General features: G+C 45.4%; 1 protein-coding gene and 1 long non-coding RNA gene across 3 annotated transcripts in view; both read left to right on the forward strand.

Annotated features, from left to right (window-relative positions):
• The window catches only part of NDUFS1 (NADH:ubiquinone oxidoreductase core subunit S1), a 568,511-nt gene that overhangs the window by 395,869 nt on the left and 159,626 nt on the right, over nucleotides 1-13,016 (forward strand). The window lies entirely within an intron of this gene.
• Nucleotides 595-1,763, forward strand: LOC146858160 (uncharacterized). Its single transcript, XR_014979659.1, has 4 exons — nucleotides 595-658; nucleotides 747-785; nucleotides 865-953; nucleotides 1,388-1,763. It is a non-coding gene; the product is annotated as an uncharacterized LOC146858160 (long non-coding RNA).

A 13,016-nucleotide genomic window follows, 5' to 3' on the forward strand; every position in this document is an offset into this window, starting at 1 on the left:
GGACAGTAATCTCTGTAGTGAAGATCCCACCCAGGGGCGCCGATCTCGCCCAACTGTTAAACAAAGAGGAATTGAAATGGATTCTCAAAACAGGAAGCATACACAGTGGGCTGAATCGCCTTGAGGACTGGACCTCATTACTATGAACTTTTTTGGATTCATTTTCTGAACAATGATTTAATACCCACTCTTGTTCACACCCCCGTGGGTTCTACACCAGGCTCCATGACTAATGTCAATCGTTACCCATCACTGGTTGTCTGATGATCATTGTTCCACATAATTCTCATGTTTCATCTATATGTATGTACAGACTGTAAATTCCTTGTATATTGCGTTTTGCGTTTATTATTCATTTTCTCACTGAAATTCCTTTTCTTTCCACTCGTCCCGCTATCGCCGGCCACTTTTTTCACTATTTTATTACCCTTCCAACATGGCGCCTTGGTTCTACCAACAATTGCCTTCACTCGCACGGCGTTGTTCCTTGGTCACATGACACCATGTGACCACCCACATGACCTGCCACACCATGTGACTTCTCACATGACCTGAAACACCTACTTTAGGCAGTTTCACCTTTCTGCCCCCACAGTTGATCCGGCATCGTCCGTTCACACTGCATGGCCACGGAACCCATTTCTGCAAGTTGACTGAGGTAAGCCCTCCCACCAAGCACTCACGATCCAGATGTCCCGCTGCTCATACTTGGACCCATATTTATTGCTTTCACTTTCCTTCATTAGACCTATCCGTGTCCTTCCTCCCGGAACAAATGTCCGTAGGTAAGCCCTTCATTCGCTGCACGCCCTACGCATTCACTTCCACACTTCGCCCTTCTTATGTTTTTCTATTATTTCACAGGCATTGTCCTACCGTAAACTCGTACCCTTATCTCAACGGTACCTTTCCGTGATTCGCCATCTTTTTCGTTGCCTCCATGGCAACATGAGGTAATTCCCTATTCACTTATCCCCTCTTCACCTTCGTTCCCCACCACCCCTCTTCACTTAACGTCCTCGTACGCCTCACGGGTCCACATCGTACCGCGCATCTAGTGACTATCGAACCACGGCTGTCCTAAATGTCTTTTTTAATTTAACAAATTTCTAACGTAACCTTTGAAATCGCCTATCTTTCATATTTCTGTTTAGACATTAGTCGCCATAAAACAACCACTTGCGATGTCACTTTTACATAAGAATGCACACCTGAATGAGCACCTGATCTGACGCAGTACCTGGTTGATGCGAAATGTATTGTTTTTATTGTAATCACCAACTGATTGATTATTATTTTCCATTTTTTTTCCCTTCCCTCCCCTTTATTATGTTTTTTCCACATTTATGTTGGTTGTACGTTTGCCTTATGTCTAATGTTTACTCAGGCATTCCAAATAAGGGCAATTTAACTAATTTAGTCCTGATGATGATCCTGTATCTTTCCCATAAGGATCGAAACGCCGTCGACTCTGTTGCCCACCCTACACCATAAATATTGCTGTATGTAATATAGTGTGAAGGTGGCAGTCTGAATATCAGATGTTTCGCTATTCATTATCTGTCACAGAAACATCACTGTAATTGCCTGAATGTGTTTTGTCATTTTCTGTTTACTCGGTATGTAAGTCAGAGGATACAGGCTTGTGTCCCACCGAATTCTACTTACATTTCCCTGTTCACTGTCAAGAATTTCTACTTATTAAAGTTGCCATGCCCGGCTGGACACTGGCTAAAATATAGTTTCAATTTTGACTATATTCATTTTCTGCTCTATCGTTTGGTTTCAGGGACCACTGTTTCCTGTAATACGTATCTACCCAAGGTCCCTGTCTATTTCCTTTGGGTGCCCTTGTTCCTCCTTTGATATCGAATAATTTCTCAGCAAAACAACAAAAACTACTCACTCGGGAACTTTGACTGAGAACACCTTCACAGAATGAACACTCGACAGCGGAGGTTCACTGACAAGAATTTCTCCTCAGGAAGAACACAAGTCTCTGGATTCAAGTTCTCCACGGGTCAAACACTAGTCTCTGGATTCTGCTTACACCGGGGGTGGGTTAAAACTGCTCTGGACTCAAGAAAGGAAATGCGGACTTACTGACAGAAAAATCCTTTTCTGTTCAGGTACGAGGATGAGACACTACCGTCTCCTCAGAAGGATCTGTTGAAGTGCGACGAGCGTTACACACTCGCGCACTCTCTGCTGGTCATTTTCTTGGAAGACTAGACCACATCTCTTCTTCTGTATTGCGACGGGTGGCCATCTTGGATTTATCGTTTCGACGATATTGCCAATGCTTGATCAACACTCGGAACAGCAACTTGTTGAATGAGTAAGACTTCTTCCATAGGGGATATTTCTTGTACCTACAATACTTGGCATTTCTTTTCATGCTCCTTGAACTAATTGCCAAGCATGAGGTCGTATTCTTGACAGTAGCCCTTGAGTCTAAAATCCTGGCCATAGAAAGAGAAAGGGCTGAAATGGGTCTACCACACATGAATGGTGGCAGCAATAAGGTAAATAGGGAGCGAGAGGAAACATTCGATCCCAAAATCTGCAAAGTGATTGTACCAAAATATGCTTAGGGTGATATCGTCACAAAATGGTTTACAGCCTTTGAGAGGGCTTGTAAAATGAGAAACCTTGTAAAATGAGACAGCTCAAGCAGAAATACTGGAGCTCTCTTCTCCAAGGCACATGCAAGTATAGACTCCTGACACTTAATGAGGAAGATGCTGAGTCCTATGACCTCATGAAGGATACCCTGAAGAAGAGTACAGGAGTAAGTTCAGGCAGACTCACAAATCATCAAGTCAGTCCTGGTTTGATTTTGTTGATTTTTCAGTCAAAACAGTAGGTGGCTGGTTAAAAGGCAGTAATTGAATTGAATTTATTACATTTGCATAGTTACTTAAAACCATTGCAATACGAATTTCAGATTAGACAATAGAATCATAATGAGATAATATTTACACATATACAAAATTCCTGTATCATTAAAAACTTAAAACAGTTAATTTACTATCGAATTAAAAAATGCTTTGTTCTTCATTTGCATAGCTCTCAATGTGAATTATGCTTTCTGCCCGGCTGCATTATTCTGTCTGGGCAGTGCAGTTGACCAGAAGGGGACGTTATTGAGGGTCCAGTCCAAGTGTTTATATGGTAGCTTCCCAAGTCAACCTTATTGGAGGCAGTCTCATGTCTTGGTCAAAAAAGTGCACACAGTAGTCCCGGCTACCCATTAGCCTATGTGGAATTTAGGCGTTCGATGTAATTTTTTTCGAGGCTACCTCTAGGACTCTCACTAGTCTACAGTTTAATTGTGGTGTTGCGAATGCGAAAACTGTTTGTCTCCTTAAGCGAATACTCCTTTGGTTTAGGGGGACTCTTAGCAGCTGCCTCTTTCCTGTATCAGCTCCTTACAGGAGCATAATAAATGGGTAATGTCGCCTTAGCCGTTCTTGCACAGACTGCAAGATGTTCGAGATGGCTCCCTCTTCCATGGTGGAAGGTTCTGAGTACACGGGATCAAGCCAAGGTGAAGTTTTAATTTCTGTGTTTTCGGGTAGCCCAAATTGAAATATTTTTGAAGAGCTTGGACTTTGTAATCGTTCACTATCATCCATGCATGCGATTTTGCTGAAAAAGCTGCTTTATCCTCCACTAGCGCCAATTTTTTCAAGGATTTCCACACTAATTTATTAAAAGTTGAATGGTGGGTCTGCATGTTCCAGAGGGCCAAGAGTCCAGTGCATGGTAGAGCCTCCTGAAGAAAACCTCTTGCTGGTGAATATTTGCCTTAGAAGCTGGCCCATGATTGCTTCAGTAGGCCGAATTCCAGCCAAATTTGCACCGGGGTAGTATAGTTTGGCACGTTAAACGTAGTTCTGAATGCTTTTACTAGAGTTGTGTCCAACAGTTTTGCATCTTTCTCTCTTAAGGCTTCACTACTATAAGTGATTGTGGGTAAGATTTTGGCCTGTGCTACTTTCAGTAGGGGACTCAAGGTTGGGCCCAATAGTTTAAATGTTAAGCTTTTCATGGTTAATGCTAGCACCAACCCCTTTCTTTTAATCTCCTCTAGGTGTCGAGCAAATGTGTTTTCTTTGTCAATGTAAATGCCTAGGTACTTGTAGACTCCTGCTGAGTCTATTCGTGTACCGCCCAGCTGCCAGCTTCTCACTGCCTTCCTTTTGTTGTTAATTGACTAGTTTTCTTTAAGTTGATTGTCAGCTTGTTTGCTTCAGCGTAAACCTGCATGCTGTTGAGAAGATGTTGCAAGCTAACTACTTTGTGGCTGAGCAAGATTACGTCGTCCGCATAAAGGAGATTGGACAGAGTAGTGCCCCCCATCGGGGGTGCGTGGGAATTGCTGGTGTTGAGTAGTTGCGGTAGGACTACCATGAATAAATTGAATAACATGGGTGCCAGCACGCAGCCCTGTTTGAGGCCCTTTGTTGTTTTTACTTTCCTTGTGCCAAGTTTGACCTGTACCCAGGTATCGGTATGGAGAAGCATTATCATTTTTAAAAGAGCATTTGGGATCCTCCAGCTTGCCAGCTTCGCCACAGTCTTGACCTGTCCACATTGTCGAAGGCGGCACTACAATCGATAAAACAAAGGTGCAGCTGCATTTTCTTCGGAATTGTAGCGTCTATGAGCAGGGATAATGTCAAGATGTTCGTTGTTGTACCTGTTTTCGTATGGAAGCCTGTCTGATTTAGTGGAATTATATAGTTTGTGTCCGCTCATGCTGTAAGCTCTTCCAACAACGTGACCGCAAAATATTTAACCTCATTATCGATTAATGCCACCAATCCGTAATTGCCGGGCGAGGCCCTGTCGCCACTTTTGTGGATAGGAACGATCGTGGAGCCTTTCCATGAATCAGGGATGACACCCCGCTGTCTCACTTCCAGGAATATTGGGTGATGTAATCTTGCCCACTCTGTCGCCCTCTGTTTGAACAGAGCGGGTAGGATTTCCATTCGGGCCTGGCGCCCTTTCCCTTTGTGATCTGCTGTTTAATTAGCAGATGCGCTGCTTCATCTGACGTTTCCTCCAGAAGTTTATTTGCATCTAAGGAATTATATGGGTCTCTATCATTTGTTAGATTAGCTGCGTCGCGGTCAGTTGGAGCTGCCCCGCTCTGGTCCAGATGAAGGGAGCCCGCTGTAAAGTAGTTGAAGTGGGTGTACAGATAGTTGGCCCAGGTTTCCTTTAATATGTGTGATGAGATTCCCCCACGTTGCGGGTTAATGATTGTGTTCACCATTTTCCAGAAACGGGCGCTGTCATTTTGTTTTATGTTTTGAAGAAGTTTGGCCCAAGTGTCATCTTCATGGTTTTTATTAATGCCCCACTTCAACTTCTTTAGATTAGTTCTTTGTTGACACAAGAAGGAGAGTTGCAAGAGGTTCCCAGGGTCATAACGCAAGGATCTTATTAAGCAGTTTATAGATCTTTTGTGACTTTTGATTTGTGCACCTTGTGCTGCAGTTAACCTTTTCGCTTGCTTGAGTGGCAGAGTGTGCTTCATTATTGTTTGCGACGCGTGTAGTTCTCTGAGCATCTTGGTGAAGCGTTCCCAGATTTGAATGTAGTCCATGTTGATCAGATATGAGAGTCTGAGGTTCAATGCCGATTCTGACAGGGATACGATGTTGTTTGCCGTGAATTTGATTCTCTTGTACTCTGACGTGTAGATGGTGCCCAAGGCTGGGTCAGGCTGAATACCAGAGGGAGCAGTTGCGGCTAAAGTTAATTCTTGTGGGCGATGAACACTATCTCCCTTGTCCCCCATTCTAAAGTTGATGATGAATGGAAACAACGAGAGACTAGTAAAGGTATAGTCCAAAATCGAGGAAGTTGTTGCAGTATAGTATCTGGCTACAGGAGGAGTGTCGCCTGCGAATCTTCCGTTAAGTGCCCTGAGATTGGAGTGTTCCAGATCCTGGAGAAGACTTCTGTTGGTTTTCCCGTGGGTGAAGATGCCTTGTGTTAGTATATTGCAATATCAAGTTTGAAATCTTGCTTCATATTCGTCTGATGATCCCAATAAGTATTGATTCAAGTCCCTCGACAAAATGATATTTGATGATTCGGTGCTGCCTAAGTAGGTAATTATTTGGCCAAATAGCTTCACCAAGTCCGTTGCTACACGTTTCGGGTGGATGTATGCGTTGACAATCGTTACTTATTTTTGGGCGCCTGCCAGAGAGGTAATAAGTTTGGTTGCTAAGGCAACCTCTGTTCCCGGGTCGACTGTGGCTGCTGTAGGTATGGTAGTTGTTGATATATAAGTTGCCAGCCCGCCTGAACAGTGACCGTTTTTTCCGCCTTTTGCTGCTGGCATGGTGAAGTAGTGGAACCCGTGTATATGTAATGGTTCAGTCAGCCATGTTTCCTGCAACAGTATTATATCAAATGTTTTGAAGTATTGCAATAAGTCTGGGTCAGAAGCGTTTGGGGCTAGACCATTGATGTTCCATGAGCAAAGGCAAAACACGCTTCCTTTTTGTTGATTGTTGCCCATGTTCATTTGGCTATGATGTCATTGAATTGCTGGAAAGAGGGTTAGAGTTCTTGTGATTGGCTCCACAAACCGAAGACCTTCTCCAGGTGCAACTTCTTCACCAAAAGGCGCATGGTTAGAACCCCGGAAGAGAGGCCTTGATTGAGGAGAGGAGCTCTGTGCACCTCTGAGAATGGAAATTGGGGGCTTTGGGCGGTGATTGGGGCCTGGCCTTGGACTGGGGTTTAGAAGATGCGCTGGATTTTGGTAAGAGGTGACCTTGATTCCCCAAGCTTCGAAAATGTGATGCTAGTTTAATACTCTTTGGGCGATGGCAGCTGTTTTCCACGAGACCCTCGTTGCCTCAGGCATTACTGGATTTTCCGTTGTAAGGAACTCTATTGCAAGAAGATCAGTTGTTTTCAGATCTGCTAGATTGGGAATGGCCCTTAAAAGTTTCAAGACATTGCCCCTGTTTAGTATATCTTGGTGCCCTTTTGGTGTGTACTCTGGTTTGAGCAGTGTGAGACTCGAGCTGATTGGAAGTCTTTTTGAGGCCTGCACTTGATTTATAGATTCTCCAGTGTGCAATGAGCATTCTTGCTGAGTAAGTTGTGCGTCCTCCTTTAGTTCCGGTAGCTGCACCTCTTTGGGGGGGCTGTAATAGGTTACGTTGTTACTTGTCAGTGTTAGTTTGTTCGGTGGCCTCGAATCCTGCGGATACAAAGAGCCGTAAGGTAGCTGATCTGGGGCCTTCCATGTTTGTTTGCCTTCCTTCGGTGAAACAAGTTTTTCGATGTTATAGTTTAAACTATAAATTGTCTGATCTTTAATGATCGTTGGCCCGATTATCTCCGTTCTGGATGCCCTGTTTTCTTCTCTCGCAGGATCAGTGCTAATTTGAGATTCTCCAGTATTGAATCTTTCATAGATTCACATGCTTGTATCTTCCCCGTCGTCATGGTGGGAGTCTCACGGTAACAGAATGACCACCCCAGTATAAGAAAAACTGCATAGCAAAATCCCATAGGGAATAATCTTATTTGGTAACCAAATCTCATCATTATGTGGTCCAAGACTCAGCCAATCGGCTGCTAGCCCTGCCCTCACACTTCCCAGCAGAGCCTTCCTGCCTCAGATTTCCAACCGCCTTCGTGTGAGGAGGAGTCTCCCTGAGCCTTGCTCAGTTTTGTTCCTGTGTGAACTTTTGACCTCTGGTTCATCTAAAATTACCTTCTTCTGGCTGGTTTAAGGTATTGTGCTTCACCTTTTCTTGTTCAGTATGGCTGAAAGCTCTAAGAAGAGGCTTTTCAGGCCCTGCAGATCCTGTGGAAAGCCTAGATTGTTCTCTGAGGACCCACATAAGGACTGCTTATATTGCTTGCACCCAAAACATGTGCCTAAGGACTGTAAACATTGCAGAACCTTTTCTGCGAAGACCCTACGTGACAGGGAGGCACGTCTTCTGCTGTGGCTTCAGAAAAAGGTCACTTCAGATTCTGACTCTGAGGAGGATTCTAAGTCTTCAAAGAAGAGAAAATCTTCAACTTCGGAAGATTTGTCACAGCTGAAAAAGCAAAAGACAAAAGACAAAGGGGCCCCTGCGTCTTCATTACCTCATAGTCCTCTGAAAAAATCTAAAGAGTCGAGAGAAGTTTCCTCAGCCCCGTCGACGAAAATTAGGGCGTCGCCGGCGATTATTGCTTTGAAACCGTCGACGACCACCATATCGACGACGACTCCGTCGACGACCACCATATCGACGACGACTCCGTCGACGACCACCATATCGACGACAGCGGCATCGACGGCGATTAAAACCTCGTCGTCGAAGAAAAGCTCGTTGACTATTCCGTCGACGGCCCCTTCGTCGACGAAGACTTCGTCGTCGACAACTACGGTGTCGACGATAATACAGCTTTCTCCGTCGACGACGGTCCCGTCGACGGCAACTTTTAAATCTCCCAAGGTAAAGAAAATAACATTGAAGTCTATGGCGTCGTCGACGGGCTCGTCGACGAAGCAGACTAAGTCTGCGGATTTTACCACATGGACAAAAATTTCTCCGCTTCCGCCTTCAAATTTACTAGACTTACAGTCCGATGATGAGGAATCTTCAGGGGTGGCTTATAGTCCTTCCCGACTTCGCATTAAGAGTCAGGAAACAGATGAGGAAGAATTTCATGAGGTACAAGAAGTCTTCTCATTTCAGGATCGTCCTCCGAGAGATTCACGGAGATATGAATCTTTTCAGGAGTCTTATGCCTACGAGGAAGAGGAAGAGCCTCAGCATACTTCTAGAGAGGACTCTATTTCCATGCCGGTGTCCTTGGTGACTGACTTACGCCTGATGATCAACGATTACTATCGGCGTTTCCCGGACGCAAACTCTCAAGCGCCACAGACGGTGGAGAAGCCGACACAGGTACGACCACCTCACTCTTCTCCGAAAACTTCCACTCAGAAGATCCGATCTCCACCGATTATGACAATCAGAGATGACTTAGAAGACAGTGACGCCGATCAGCTGGAAGAAGGAGAACTACTTCAAGATAAGCAGGTTGACGATGAATGGGATCAATATATTCTCCCAACTACGCCGTCGCCATCTCCAACACCTGCGAACTCTCCGCCGCAAGATATAGGAGGATTCCATGACATCATGGAGAAAGCATCAAAGCGCTTTGATCTTCCCATTCCAGTTCAGGAAGCCGAATGTTTTCTTTACGACTTTAAAGAGGAGTCACGCAAGTCTATGCGATCCATTCCAATAATCAACCATATTTGGGAGGAAGGCTTGAAGATTATGAAGAACCCGGCTTCAGTGGCTGCTTCAGTTCCTCGAATAGACAAACAATATAGAGCTCCGGAATCATCTCCGGCCTGTTTGATTGGTCATCCTCGACCAGACTCTGTGGTGACGCAGGCCGCCCAAAGAAACTCAAAAAATCCGGTTTCAACAACAATGGTTCCCCCGGACAAAGACGGATGGACGGCGCAGGGAAGCGCTTTGCAGTGATGGCAGCGTCTTCCATAAAGGCTTCTAATGCATTAGCCCTCATCAGCAGATTCAACCGGCAGATGTGGTGCGATATAGCTCCCTTGCTCTCCCATCTTCCAGACGATAAAAAAGAAGCAGCGGCTGCTATTCTACAGGATAGGGCTAGGGCAGCATCTGAATCCATCGACATCGCTATGGATTTATCCTCCGTGGCTTTTCGACAAATGGCAGGTGCAATAGCCCTGCGCAGACCAGGATGGTTGAAGGCCACCTCGTTCAGACCGGAGGTACAGGCCAAAATAGTGGACATGCCATTTGATGGAGAGAACCTGTTCGGAAAGCATGTCGATGAGGCCCTCCAAAGTATCAGAACGGACACAGATACAGCGCGGGCGCTGGGATCTCTGCAACAGGGCAGGTTTCAGTCCTTTCGGAGGAGAGGATCCCGAGGACAATTTACACAACGATCCTCGTTCCAATCGAACAGATATCAGCCGTACCAGCAGCAGGGATCTCGTCAGTACTCGAGCAATCAACAATTTCGATCTTCAAATAATTATCAACAACAGTCCAGTGGAAGGTCATCTACAAGAGGGAAGTCGCAGCAGTCCAATCGACGACAATGACTTCTCCAACACATCTGACACTTGTCTGAGAAGCAGCACCCATTACCTGACTTCATTTTACCCAGCTTGGCTGTCAATAACAACGGACAGATGGGTTTTAGATGTAATACAACATGGCCATACTCTGGAATTCGTAGACAAGCCTCCGATTCAGCCTCCTATACACAGGAAGCAAGAACATCTATCAGCCCTCAAGGCAGAAGTGATAGCGTTATTACAAAAGGAGGCGATAGAAGAAGTTCCGCAACTTCAACGCGGTAAAGGCTATTACTCGCATTTCTTTCTCATCAAAAAGAAGGACACATCAAAATGGAGGCAGGTAATGGACCTCAGAGGTCTCAACAAATTCATTCAAAAGAAATCATTCCGAATGTTATCCCTGCAGTAAATTCTTCTCCTAATTGGCAGAGGAGATTATTTGGCATCCCTGGACCTCTTAGATGCTTATTTTCACGTCCCAATCCACGTAAAACACAGAAAATTTCTACGCTTCATGGTGGCGGGGCGTCATTACCAATTCAAGGTCTTACCTTTCGGACTAAAGTCGGCACCGAGAGTCTTTACAAAGTGTATGGCGCCAATTGCGGCCCACCTACGACTCCAAGGTCACCAGATATTCCCGTATCTGGACGATTGGCTTATCAAAGGAAGTTCGTTCAGAGACACCCTCTGCTCCCTTCACGTTTGCATGGAGCTTTTCGATCAGCTAGGTCTCAGAGTCAACCTAGAGAAGTCCCATCTCAGACCAGCGCAGTCCATTCAATTTCTGGGTGCTCTAATCTGCACGGAGGAAGCCAAGGCTTACCCGTCAGAGGAGCGTATTCGAAAGATCATACGGTTGTCAACACAATTGCAAAGAAAAAAGTCTGTTTCAGTAAGGATCTACAAGTCATTGTTGGGAATGATGTCCTCTTGCATTCCCCTACTCCCAAATTGCAGGTTCCACATGAGGCCTATACAAGAACTGCTAGACGAGCAATGGCTTCAGTCGCAGGGATCCTTCGAGGATGGGATAGTAATCACTCCTCAGATCAGAGACGCCCTGTCATTGTGGAAGATCAGGGATCATTTAGCGGAAGGACTGACTTTCGAATCACAGGTCTACAATTTCGTGATGATGACGGATGCTTCCCTTCACGGTTGGGGAGCGCATCTCCAGGAGCTCGAAATTCAGGGCCACTGGTCAAAGGCCGAGACACAGCTCCACATCAACTTGCTAGAGCTGAGGGCCGTGTTCTTGGGACTCAAGGCTTTTCTACCCAGAATTCGCGGATCTACGGTTCTGGTGAAAACGGACAGCTCCAAGTCTGTTTTACCTGCTAAAACAAGGGGGCACAAGGTCGAAACTTCTGTCAAAGGAAGCACAAGACATTTGGAAATGGCTTCTAGCTCACAACATCTCGCTACAGGTGCAACATGTTGCAGGACTGGACAACACAAGAGCGGATATTCTGAGCAGATCTCCCGAAATCTCTCATGAGTGGGAACTACATCGAAATCACCTTTCCAGAGTTTTCAAGGTATGGGGCACGCCAAGGCTAGACTTATTCGCGGACCGCCACAATTCGAAATGCAAAAACTTTGCAAGCAGGTTTCCACAGAAGGGATCGTGGGACAATACGCTACAGATGTGCTGGACAGGAATGTTTGCGTATGCCTTTCCCCCCTTTCCTCTCATACTGAAAGTCTTAAGGAAAATGAAATCAGAGCCGTGCCATCTGATTCTGATTGCTCCAGCGTGGCCGAGACAAGCGTGGTTCTCCGAACTGATCAGCCTCTCAATGACATTCAGGATACAGTTTCCATTAGTGCAGGATCTGATAACGATGAACAACGGACAGAAACTGCATCCAAATTTGAAATCGCTCAGCTTGTCAGCATGGAACCTCACGAGCATGAATTCCACCTGTTAAAGATCCCTCAGGACTGCAGAGACATTCTATCACGATCCCGGGCAGTCTCCACAAACAAAACATATGCGGCAAAATGGAAAAGGTTCTGTCACTGGTGTGCATCTAACAACTTGCATCCATTTCGGGTCTCTTCTGATCAGATTCTCCCATATCTACTGACATTGGCAAAATCTGGACTCTCTCATATGTCCATAAAAGTACACCTAGCCGCGATTTCAAGGTACACAAGAATGCCTGATCAGCCCTCTCTTTGGTCCCAGAGAGTTATTAAGGAATTCCTCAGAGGGCTCTTCATAATGTTCCCTCCTGTTCAAAGACCAGCTGTTCCTTGGCAGCTGAATACAGTTCTTACACAGTTGATGAAACCGCCCTTCGAGCCAATCCATAAGGCGGAATTACAATTTGTCTCATGGAAGACAGCGTTATTGTTAGCGCTCACGTCGGCAAGAAGGGTCAGCGAGATTCAAGCGTTCTCGATTGCAGAACCATTTCTACAATTCAGGCAGGACAGAGTGATTCTCAGGACGAATCCCAAATTTATTCCTAAAGTCCCTTCCAGTTTTCATCTGAATGAACCAATAGTTTTGCCTACATTCTTTAAAGACCCATCAACAGCGGCAGAAAGAGCATTGCACTCTTTAGACATTCAACGATGTCTAAAAATTCTATATCGACAAGACCCAATCATTCAGAAAGACAAATCAGCTTTTCGTAGCCTTTGCTGGCCCCAGGAAAGGGGTGGCACTTTCTAGATCTACTATCTCGAGGTGGATATCGTCCGCAATATCCTTGTGTCATGTCAAAGCTGGAAGACCTTTGCAAACCAAAGTACGTGCGCACTCCACGAGGAAGATGGCAACTTCTACGGCCCTATTTGCAGGGGTGCCATTGCCAGACATTTGTAGAGCTGCGACATGGAAGAATGCGCACACCTTTACTAGACATTATTG

The sequence above is a fragment of the Triturus cristatus genome, chromosome 3_2 (genome assembly GCF_964204655.1).
Source record: "Triturus cristatus chromosome 3_2, aTriCri1.1, whole genome shotgun sequence".
NCBI classification, from domain to species: Eukaryota; Metazoa; Chordata; class Amphibia; order Caudata; family Salamandridae; genus Triturus; species Triturus cristatus.